The sequence below is a fragment of the Montipora foliosa genome, chromosome 5 (assembly GCF_036669935.1).
Source record: "Montipora foliosa isolate CH-2021 chromosome 5, ASM3666993v2, whole genome shotgun sequence".
In the NCBI taxonomy this organism is placed as follows: Eukaryota; Metazoa; Cnidaria; class Anthozoa; order Scleractinia; family Acroporidae; genus Montipora; species Montipora foliosa.
Window position 1 is genome coordinate 7453105 of NC_090873.1, and position 12500 is coordinate 7465604.

General features: G+C 39.6%; 1 protein-coding gene across 2 annotated transcripts in view; it reads left to right on the forward strand.

Annotated features, from left to right (window-relative positions):
- Positions 1–1887, forward strand: part of LOC138003522 (dual serine/threonine and tyrosine protein kinase-like) — a 26104-nt gene extending 24217 nt beyond the window's left edge. For both annotated transcript variants that reach the window (XM_068849628.1, XM_068849630.1), the window contains exon 8: positions 1–1887. This exon is cut by the window's left edge and continues 563 nt beyond it. The gene's annotated coding sequence lies outside the window, so the exon portion shown is untranslated.
- The last annotated feature ends 10613 nt before the right edge of the window (positions 1888–12500 follow it).

Sequence of the window (12500 nt, forward strand, 5' to 3'; positions counted from 1 at the left end):
GAGCAAAGATAACCGCAAAAGCTTACATAATCGTTTTCAATGCGATCGGAATTTTAAGCAAATCACGGTTTAATTAACGGATGAGAAAGTGCTTCCCTTTGTAGGTTACTGCCGCAAATATAGTTAGACTTTCAAGTATTCTCGGATAAGGACAATAAACCGAAGGCTCTGTCTCACGATCCTTGTTCATAAACTCTGTCAGTGAGAACTTACGTTAAAGATCCCACACACTACTTGATACAACAGAGCAAGGTGTTGTATTCTGGCCTGAATGGGTTCCTAATCAGCGCCATAAGGCGCAAGAACACCTAGACACAGATAAAGATCGTGATTGATTGATTTTTCGCCTTGCTATCGGTTCTCGGTTTTCTCGGTTTTTCTGACGTCCTGAATGGTTGACAAGAATCTCTACACCAAAAGGCAAGAGCCGTGATGGCTTTCACTGGAATTTCGGAGAAACCTTGCACTATCTATTTAAGTGTTATTTCAACTACACACTGTTCTAGATCTACTGGTTGAGGCAGTTCTCTTCCATATAAATGGCTCCTAATTTCATTACTCACATTTAAATTCTTGGTTGGGGTAAATTTGGATACCTTGAAGGGACGCCATTTTTGTGTCGAATCCTTCAAAAACGCCTCATAGTGCAATTCAAAAGAATTGCGATCCAAACCAACCTTTTTTCCAGGACCTCTCTCTCGAACTCGCTGACCCCTTTTATTGATTGCACAAAAGCGAATCGTAAGCCAAGATGAAAGTCTCTGCAAAGTTTAAAAAAAATCTGTTGAGCGGATTTAGAGCTACCTTAAATTTTCAAGTATTAAGGTGGCTCTGAATCCGCCACCCATAATTTTTTTAAACTTTGAAGATAGTTTCATTCTGACATGTTGGTATCATTTCAGAAATAAAAAATGGGGCTCACCGAGTTCGTTTTTGCGATATAAGGGTCTTTTATATCCCACTGGGTTGTAAACATTGAAGAACATTAAAGGGTTTTGACACGGGCCTACGGTTTATTATAGTCATTATCCTTATTAATTTTTTGTTTCTTTAGAGATTGGTTGCATACATTGTTGCTAGTAACGAAAACGCTGATCGAGGATTTCCTATAAAGAGATTCTGGATTGGGGCACTGGTATTTCCGCTTTGCTATGTCTCAACGAGTCAGAGTAAAATTTATCATAATCTTACTTGAAATTACTCAGCAATGTGGCGTTAAAACTGGACCGAATAGTTTGTCTGGTAGAGCCCTTATCTACCCTCAGAAAACCTCATTCTTTTAATTAGTAAGAGCTATCAGTATGACGGCGACGGCGACAATCAGAATGTATCTTCTCCAAAGGCTTTTAAACAGGTTTAATTTAGTCTCCTTATACTTTGTAGTGAATGGTAAATTGCTGCAAGAGGGAATCGTACAGCTGTCCTGGTATGTAGCGGGCGGAGCCTTCAGTCCACCCCCCTTTTTGTGTAGTGCTTTATTTTGTCTCTGTTATGTAACATTCTTCAAACATTTTTTTCTGGAAAAGTCTTGATGTAGAATTTGCTTTTGGCTCTGGTATTATGTTCTTTATAGTTTTTATATTTTTGATTCTGTGTGGTTAACGAAACCTGTGTGAAAATCTAAGTGAAAGAATTTTGAGCGAGCAGCTTCCTCGAAGAAAAGTATACTTATGTAGGTACTGCGCAAGCTTATTTCGCTTGGCAGGTGTTACTTGACGCATGGTTGACGTAGGCTTGACAGGTCGACTCTAGTTGGTATAAGAATGCTGTAATTGTACCAGAAAAAGTAGTTGTAGTTCATTTTTTGTACGGTTCTTGAGTTGTGCAGTAGCAGAGCAGTCAAGTTGTTGTTGCGGTTGCTCGTCAGACGAATAAAAGAACCAATTGCCAAAGAGTAACTTCTCTCCCCCGAAAAATCCTTCAACACCGTGTCTAAAACTCCTGAATTTCCACAAGCAACGCAAGCAAAAGGACAAGCAGCATACGCAAGATCTGAATGTTAATTCTCCTTACTGACTGCCATACATTACTTTTTATGTCAGTTATGGGAATTTGAAGATAATGTTCTAGGCAAAAAACCCAGGTGAAAAGCTTCTTTATTCTCTCCACCAGTCTGCATAACGATGTATTTAGCTTGTAAGGAGAAAATTTATATCAATCACCCTAGTTTGGGAATCAAAGGATCAGAAAAGGGCAATGATCAACGACAATTTAATGCGCATGCGAAAGTTGCTCACGCATGCGTCGTCGTCATTGAAAACCAACCACAAAATAGTTAACTGCCTTTTGTTCAAAGAAACAAATGAAAACCGACAACAGAAACACGAAGATATTGAAGAAGTGTAGGCGAAGGTTGAGCTCGTTGTTTTAGGTAAATGTGATTATCACCCAACCGTATCCGTTCGTATTGAAACAACACTCATTCGTTTGATTTTTCCCAGCATTGTAAGATGCTCCCCCTCGAAATGTTGCAGTTTATACCACCTTCTTGACCAACGAGTATCTGAATGGTTTCGCCTTTTATTAAGCTGAAAGTCCCTGTCATCCTGGCTCCTCTTCCCCGATACTGTTGACTATTAGGTTATCTTACACCCCTGCAGCTCCAATTATCTTACACCCCTGCAGCTCCAATTGCTTCAATCCGGTAGTCACCAGTGAACGGAACTGTCCACCACTGTATACCGCTGACCACTGTAACTTGACCGTCATGGTCTTTGCCTCTGTAATAACTGCAAATTGAAGTTAGACCCAGTCTCCCACTTGCACCAAGAGTCGTAAACACAGCCTTAAATCCTAAATAATTGAAGGAAATGAGTATTACAGAAAGCCAATTCCTCCTCTCTCCTCCTCAGCCCAATCCTCGCTCTCTGGTCAGTAGGAAGTTAAAGGAACGATGACTTCTAAGGCAATCAAAACGCGACTTCAAAAGATAACTGCGATAACTCGATTTTGCCGTTGCTCCATCTTTTTCAACTTTTACAATAAGGGAAACGTATCCTAGAAAGCTCACTGTTGTATGATGACGTTGTCGTCAAATCCTTAAAGAGGGCAAACGCCTTCAACATTTGCTTCAACATCTGTTCGATTTTGTTGAACTATGTTGAACGATGTTGACTGCTGGGGATGGGCAAACGGTTTAGACACATCGTCATCAACATTTAATTCAACAAGCTTCACAAGAGGCCTGGTATTCAGTCCCAGGCTGCAGCCGCGGTTATTACTATGGATACGGACATGCATACGTCATGAAGAGACCAATTAGCGCGCACGCTTATACCCAACACTGTTGAAAGAGACACAAGAGCCTCTTATGTCTACTAGTGACCCGAGACTCTAGGGAACTCCATATAGGAGAACATGCGCCGTAAAGTTCTTATAGCCAAAAATGGGCTATTTGAACCTTACGGCGCCTGCTTACTCCTCGTGCTAACATGTATGTACCAATCATAGATGCTTTTCATTGTTCTTCACGAAAACTAACGAGAAGTCACTTTGCTTCTGGGTTCTCAAGAGCCCTTCTCATGCGCAAAAAGGAAGAACTCTGGGGTCGAGATTGAAGAGGAAAAGGGGTGGGGGGGGGGGACAAATGGTTTTAACATCGCTGTTCAACAAAATCAAACGGATGTTTTAGCAAATGTTGAAGCCGTTTGCCTGGACCTTTATAAGAGGTTTTCACGTGACGTCATCCCCGCCATGCTGGTGGACGAAAACAAAAGATCTCTTATTAGCTTCTTTAATTTGTTTGTCCACCAGAAGTCGTACATTTCTCTAATAGTAATGGTGTCTCTAGAGGTTCGTTGAAAACGTCCGATTCTAAAAATTTGCTCTTAAGGCGCCCGCAAACGAGGAAACATTGTTGCGGAAACATTGTTTCCCGAAATGTCTCCTCGGCGCGCAAACGAGTAAACATTAGCTAAGGAAGCAAACTGTTTCTGAACAAATTCAGCAACATTTTTGCTTTCGCGGGAAGCACATTAATGTTTCCTGTGGTCGCAAACGGGGAAACACTTGCTTCCGCAACAATGTTTCCGCAAAATTGTTTCCTCCTTTGCGGGTGCCTTTCCGCCGTGTTGTTTTGCAGAGTGCACACCGGAATGTTCTGAAGAGCGTGCCGCACGTGCAGCACGACGACTCATTTTTTCTCTTTAATCCAAGAATGAAATTGCTTGTCTCATTGCCTCAGTAGTCGTCATGTTTTCCTAAACTCCCGAATGCTTTAGCCGAAGGTCACCGTGGAATCCTCTTAATGATAAAGTAAGTGTAAAAAATGTCTTCAGCTTTATCTTACGATTCGTCTGGTTTTGGAGTAACTTCAAAATACCCGGCCACTTTTGTGTCCTTGTAGCGGCATTGTTCGAAGGACGAGGGTTCGTTTTTCATATACCGGATCCGAAATAATTGATATCAATAAAACAAAAGAACAAAACCAATATAACATTACCTAATCGGAATAACAATAATGGTTCTTTTGTCGAGCGCCATTAAAATCCGGTATATGAAAGTCTACCCAGAACCAGACATAACAGTACACGCACACGCCATCCATATGCAAATAAGTGGCCGGGTATTATGAAGTTTAGCTAAAAGCGAAATCCAGGAAGCGTTTGGTCAACTTCCTACTTAGAAAAACGTTTAGGAGCAAGGATCGAATAGAAACGTGAAGAAACCTGAAACCCTAATTGAAATTGAAATTAGAACATTCGTGGCGATTGCTATCTGGTGACCCAGAGGCGGCGTAAGCTCAGTGTGAGGGAAAGCCAAGATTGCCGACAAAGGGTAGAGCAGCTCGGTTTTTTCAAGCGTGCGGGGTTACAAGCATCTTTCGGAAGGTTTTTCCCTTCAACCAAAAAAAAGCTTATTACCTGAGGTCGCTCCCAAGGCTGCTATTGCGTTCATGGCGTGTTGAAATGTAAGTTCAATCTATTCCACCGTATGAGACGATTTGAAACACTTGGAGCGATTGCTAAACAGACGAACAAAGGATAGACGGATGATATGATAAAGGAATAATAAATTCTTCTTTACTTGTGATCTTGAAAATTAAAGATTATAAATTGTAAATTTGGGTTACCGAGTACATTGTCTCAGTAACCTACAAGGGAATCGTCTGACGTCATTTTTTACATCAGTTTCATTTCATTTCATTAAACTTTGTTAAATCTTAAATTTTAAGCCTTTCACCTTTGATAACGATCCAAAGACATACTCGATATACAATGCTAGCTGCTCAACCCTCGATTTTTTCAAAGGTAACTTCATAGCTGAGTAGACTAGAGGTAAATTTATATGGGAGAAATCCAAATGTAAATTGTAATTAATATTCGTTTGCTTCCCTAAAGCGAGCCAAATCAACACAACAAAGCAACTCGGTTCTCTCATTCCAAAACAACATGGCCACGAGGTCGACCTGCCCTTTTCAAACTCTTATTCCGAACAAAACAACATGGCAACGATCACGAGCCCGAGGTGACCCAAAACATCATGTGACAATTGGACACGCAAGGCGTGCAAAACAAAACTGTCGGCATCAGTGGGGATAATTCCTTCATTAGACTGGAGTTTACCTGAGCAGTTTTTTCCATCTCCTTCATATATATCCCTTTTTGCACGTGCAATTGTAAGATTTTATGGTATTCGTACAGGTGGTATTCACGTCGACTCGTTTTCAGATGTTTGGTTTTATCAACGGAGTTGATAATGTAAATTGGCCACCGTACAGAGATTCTAAAAGCTGACGTTTCGAGCGTTAGCCCTTCTTCAGAGCGAATCGAGGGATTATGGGTTACGTGTAGTTTTTATAGTAGAGTAGGAGCTACGCTATTGGTGGTAACATGGAAACGTGAAAAATAGGAATATATTAGTTAAATGAAAAGCGTTCGTTAATACCGTGAGGATTAAGGGTGCCGATTTGAAAGATGAATTTTTGTTCCAGATTCTTGCGGCTTTCCGTCGTACCTAGATGTAGGGAAAGGCCGCAGATAGCCATGTGCTTTTGGAATGGTTAGGCAGATTAAAATGGTGAGCGACTGGCTTAGATGCATCCTTGTCATTCTTCTCAACATCGCGAAGGTGTTCGCGGAATCGGTCACCTAGTCGTCTACCTGTCTCACCAATGCATAATTTATTGCATAACGTACAGGTTATGCAATAAATGACATTTGCGGAGGTACATGTGAAACGATCGGTGATCTTAACAGATCGCTTAAGTCCCGATATCTTGCTAGTGTTAACAATGAAAAGACAAGTTTTGCATCGTGAGCGCGCGCATTTGAAAGTGCCGGGTTGTTCGTTAGTTTTGAGCGCGCTTCTAACTAAAAAGTTGCGTACGTTTTTGTCGCGTTTGAATGAAATAAGTGGAGGTTGCGAAAAGATTCTACCAGTCTCGGGATCATTTTGGAGTAATTTAAAATTACTAAGAATGATGCTTTTGACTGCGTGATTATGAGGATGGAAAGTGAAGGTGAATGGAATTCTGTCATTCTTATCTTTTTGTGACGTTTGTAGTGATGACTGTCAATCAAATTGTTGGGCGCGATGATGGCCCGCTTTGACCACAGAGACAGGATAGCCACGTTTTTCGAAGAACTGGCACATCTCCTCTGATTTGCTGGAAAAATCGGAGTCATCACTACATAGACGTCGAAGTCTAAGAAATTGAGAATAAGGGATGGAGTTCTTGACATGTGATGGATGTGACGATGAATACAACAAATAACTGTGTGAATCAGTAGGTTTGTAGTGCACACTAGTACATAGCACGTTGCCTCTAATAGAAACTTTGATATCTAGAAAAGCCAATGAAGTTTCCGAAATTTCCCAGGTATATTTAAGAGCCGGATGAAAAGAGTTGATGGAGGTTATAAATTGATCGAGTTCTTCTCTGCTGAACAACCGTCAATATCTGTAACCAAAAATTCTCAGCAAAGCAATCTCGAGGACGGCACTCCAAATAAACAACATGGCAGAAACAACATTGAAGAGACTATCAAAAGCTGCAGAGATAAATATGAAATTTACAACTTAGGTGATATGAATATTGATTTTCCATGTGATGGAAAAAACACATCTTGGTTGTACACATAAGCACCCATCTGGCAGAAACAACATTGAAGAGACTATCAAAAGCTGCAGACATAAATATGAAGTTTATAACTTAGGTGATATGAATATTGATTTACCATGTAATGACAAAAAACACATCTTGGTTGTATATATAAGTACCCATCTGCTAGCATTGATGAGTTCAAAGTATGCCTTGAAGAGACTATCAAAGGGTATAGAGATAAATATGAAATTTATATCTTATGTCATATGAATATTGATTTTCTCAAGCACACTTGTCATTCGCAAACTGAAGATTATTTAGATATGCTTCATTCAAACAGTTTTCTGCCTGTAATTATCAAACCTACAAGAATTACTGCTCGTACTGCGACACCTATTGACCATATATACACCAATAGCACTGCTAATATAACTTCTGGTATCGGGCTCATTGAAATCTCTGATCACCTACCTATATTCTTTATTATAGATATGTCTGTAAATCACTCAAGGATCAAAATCTAATGAAGGGATTATACTCACTTTATTGAAGAATTATATACTTAGGCAAGATATTAGTGCAATTGACTGGAATGCTATTATTAGTGAGAACGTCAATATGAATGATTTGACCAATAGTATAACTGGAGCTGTGAAAGCTGTCATTGATAAACATGCGCCGATAAGAACAGCGTCAAGAAATAAACAAAAGCAGCTAAGAAAGCCATGCGGATAACAAATGCAAATTATACTCATATCAATTTAGCTATCGCGCTTAGTTTGAGGGAAATCTCTTACGTTTTGTACGTGCACGTGCTCATGTGCGCTCGCTAATGACGCAAAAATCGTGCGCAGTAGGGATGCGCAATGCAATACTAAGGAATTACCTTAAGCAGTTATATTATACTCTTGTTTACCCCAACTTAAATTATGGTATCATGAACTGGGGCAGTGCATGCATAACAAGACTCACAAGGGTATTGACTAAACAAAATCAATGTGTACGGTGCATAGTCTTCGCTCACGGGACAGAAAATGCTAAAATTTACCATGCTCTACTTGAAATCTTGGAATTAAATAATATCTACAAGTTGAGGATAGCACTCTTTGCCCAAACTTCACACACACACACTTTATTTCTATTTTTCATGACAAAAAATAAAAAGTTTATGTTGACCCGCATGTAGCAAATTTGCTATTCGAGGCGGGTCAATCATCAACAAACTTTAGTTATACAATAGTAAGTAAAGAAAATTAAAAACTGAATAGTTAGACATTATTAAATTATATAGAGAAGCATAACTGGTAATCGCATTAATAGTTGTACCAATAAAGCATAGGAGCAAATTAGATACTAAAGTAATTGGATCAATTTGTTTTAATTGTGTAGTCTTTAAGTTTGGAGGAAATATTTTCGACATCAAGATAAGAATCTTCCCACAAAATTTAAAATGCCAAAAAAGGTATTCCAGCTATTTTCTCAGATACTCTTAACACCAGCATCTGAAATCCATTGTCATAACACCAGGTATGCATCGAGTCAAAACGTCTACAGAATAAGTACAACAACTAGATATGGTCAAGCAACATTTTAGTTCTAAGCATCAAAAATCTGGGAGTCAGTTTCTATCAGCCTAAAAAAATACCTTATATTAATATAATTACCGTAAAGTTCCGACAGTAACGACCCCCCGAAAGTAGCGACCCCCCGAAATTAACGTCAATTTTTTGTGGCCGCTAGTAAATCCCGAAAGTAGCGACCCCCCCGAAACTAACGACCTCCCGAAAGTAGCGACCTTTCCCCCAGCCCCCCGAAAGTAGCAAGACCAAGTTTTTTAAATGGTATGCTGTTAATCAATAGTTAAAATTTTAATGTACAATAATATGTTCGTGCAGTTTAATTTACAACAAGGGGAAGCTTTAGGCCACCATTCGTCCTTGACATCAGTTCACTGATGTAGCGATGAAAGAACTACCGTAAACCGGGATATTTTCGTATTAACAACAGGAACGTTTCTTCAAATTGAAATTGAAAACTATATAGTTTTCTATATACGGTTTTTTGCTGTATCTATCATTGTTTTCGTCTTTTATGAAACACAATCTATACATATGCAAATAAAATGTTGTTCTTTTTTAAATTTTATGTTGTTCACTTTTTATTTCGGAAAAAAGGCTCGCGCCAGCTCTATTTGTAAACGATTTGTGTTCCCCGAAAGTAGCGACCCCCCGAAAGTAACGACCCCCCGAAAGTAGCGACCCCCAAAGGCTGCTAATTCCGAAAGTAACGAGGGTCGCTACTATTGGAACTCTACGGTACTTTAAAAAACAATACAAACAGCTTCTCCTACTTACACAAAATAATTAAATAACTGAATTGTAATTTTTGAAAAGTGCAATAAATTTATAGGACTTAATTTTTTTTTCTGTAGTGTAAGCGCGTCTATATATTCATATAATAATTAACAACTATTCACCGAAGTGGATCCAACGCTAGCCACCAGCACTGAGGTGAATAGTTGTTTTAGTATATACTAAAACAGTGAGATAATATACAGCACAAAAAAATAATTTGGATGTTTTCTTCACTTGTCACGGATGCAAATCGGGACGCCATTTTTTCCCGAGTTGCTCAGCGGTAAATAGCACAGGATATTCGGAGTTTGACGAGCCAATCAGCGCCCGCGTTCAACGCTATCCACTGTTTTAGTATATACTAATACTAGATGTAAACATATATATTTTACAACAATGTGTATGTTAGTGATTGACGCAATTAGATATATTTATTATTTAGTGTTAATTTTTGTTTGTTGAAAAAGTGTTGACGGGCCTGCGCGACTCTTGCCATTCGCAAGCAGGGTTCTATCTAGGGTATTTGAGGGGTAGAAGCTTCCCCCACAAAATGCCCAGCTTCCCCCCAAAAAATATTGTTATCATTACAGTATATAAGTTACTATACCGGAAAAATCATCCAGACGCAACGAGATCAGTGCAAAGGTAGCCGTGATTGTAAATGTATTACCGGTGACAACAGCCACTGTTGAGCGTTCCTTCAGCGCCATGAAGCTAATTAAAACAAGGCTCCGCAGTAGGCTCGGTGCGGATGCACTTAAACACACCATGCGCATTTGCATCAAAGGTCCTGACCAGTTGTCAGATTACGTCCTGGAGTCAGTGGTTGATCATTACAAAAGTGTAAAGAAGCGCAAACTGGCCTTGTAATTCAATTCAATTTTAATTCAACTTTTTAAAGAAGGAAAGTACATTTAGATCCTGAATTGATCAGGGAGATTTTCCAAAGATCAATTGCCATGATTTGTTTACCAGTATTTTTCCCACTCGATTAGACGCATTGTCAGTTAACAGTCGCATCTACGGTGGTCAGGTTTTATTTACAGGTTTTACAGGTCGGGTAACTCTTCTGTTCACGTTAGCAAATATCGGAGCTCAGTTTAACATTGTCAGAACGTGATCACGACTAAAAAATAAAATAAAATGCTACTGCAACATTTCTCAAAATTGTGTCTCAAAATGCACCAGATTGCATCTCAGCGCATATTCATTTCAAAAAATTTCCTGGGGAGTATGCCCCCGGACCCCCCTAGGAAGCTCGTGGCCTTCGGCCACTCGGGACTTCTCCCCCTAACGATAAATCTTATATAGAACCCTGGCAAGTGATTCTAAAATCTGTGCCTTCAAAGTTTAGCTCTGACTAAGTTGTATTTTAACGACTTTCCTTTGCGATATGATAGTATGGGTGGCTCCCTAAATACTTCTCTAAGGTGCGGTTGGTTTTGAATAAGGTGCCATTTCCCCATTAATATATTCTTGAGGTTAGGTAAAGCCGGGTGGTATTGTGTAACAAAAGGCAATATTTTCTTTTGTGTGCAAGGGTGGCACAGTCGGTTAGTGCGCGGCCTTGGTGCAAGAGGTCCTGAATTCGATTCCCGGATCTCGCATCCTTGTTTCGACTCCTTTCCTTTCCGTGTAGCTAAGTAGCTTTAAATACCCGTAAAACGGAGCACTGATGGAGAGGGGGGAGTAAAATGAGCGCACCGTCGACCTCAGGTTTGTCAGTTTAATTACTGTTACGAGTTATCGACGTTAAATAAGGTCTACTTTACTTTACTTTACATCAAGTGACCTCTCTCTATACGTGAAGTTAACTTCAGATAGGAATTTCTCTGAAAATTTATTTGGGTATCCTGTATTCTTTAGACGTGTTGTGAAACTGCATGTTATTATTAAACGTCAAGACTGACGAATTTGCTCTTAGGAGGCGTAGCGCTTCTCCTTTTATGAATCCTTTCTTAACGCCTGGTGGATGACACGAATAACAATTCGTGTATTGAAAGGTCTCTGTCCGTTTATAATGTGTTTGCACAACACGGGTGGATTCTCTATTGAATCTCTCGCCTTTGTACACTTTTGTGTCTAAGAATGTAATTTCTGAGTCTGATATTTCAGCCGTAAATTTGATAGTATCGTGGTAGTTGTTTGCCCTTTGCACAAAATTTTCTAATTGTATTTGGTTGTGTCCCACAGACAGAAGACATCGCCAATGTATCTCTTCCAAACTAGCGGTTTAATTTTGCTCTTGCTGATAATGCCTTTTTCTATTTTGGCCATGAAAACATTAGCGAAAGCCACGGCCATTTTGGTTCCCATTGCCGTTCCGTGGGTTTGCAAATAATGTAGTCCATTGAATTGGAATGAATTCTCTTTTATTATCAGGCAAAGCATTTGCCTCCAGAACTTAGTAGGGATTGGTAAATGGTTTTCGTTTTCTCGATGAAGTTTATAAAGTCTGTTGAATCTTTCAGATAAGATTCTTGTTGTTGCGCTATCGGCTGTATGAGGCGGTCAACGAAGCATGAAATCTTTTTTGTAGGGTCGTCACACCCAGATATAATAGGTCTACCTACTAGGGTAGGCTTGTGAATCTTTGTTAGTGTATAGAATTCTGGAATTCTCGGTGGGTTTGGTGTTTGCATATGGTGTTTGTTTTTCGGTGGGTTTGGTGTTCGGCAATACCAAAAATAACGGAGAAAGGCATGTTTGATCAACTATGTGATGCCTTTCAACCTGTCTTCTCCCTAACATGTCTGGGTTTCTGCTTGGTCACTCATATTGTGCTGCTCTTGTTAAAATGATCGATGACTTTCGGTGGGCGCTGGATTCAAAAATGTCAACGTGCTCTGTTGCAATTGATTTAACCAAGGCATTTGATTCAATATGCCACAATTTACTTTTAGCCAAACCACATGATTACGGCGTCAGTCAAGGAGCAATGGAATTTCTACAGTGCTACCTTTCCAACCGACAACAAAGAGTTAAAGTTAATGGAGTTCTTTCTGACTGATCAACTGTCCTATGTGGAGTTCCACAAGGTAGCCTCTTTGGGCCACTCTTATTTAATATATTTATTAATGACTTAAAATTTGTTGCCCGAA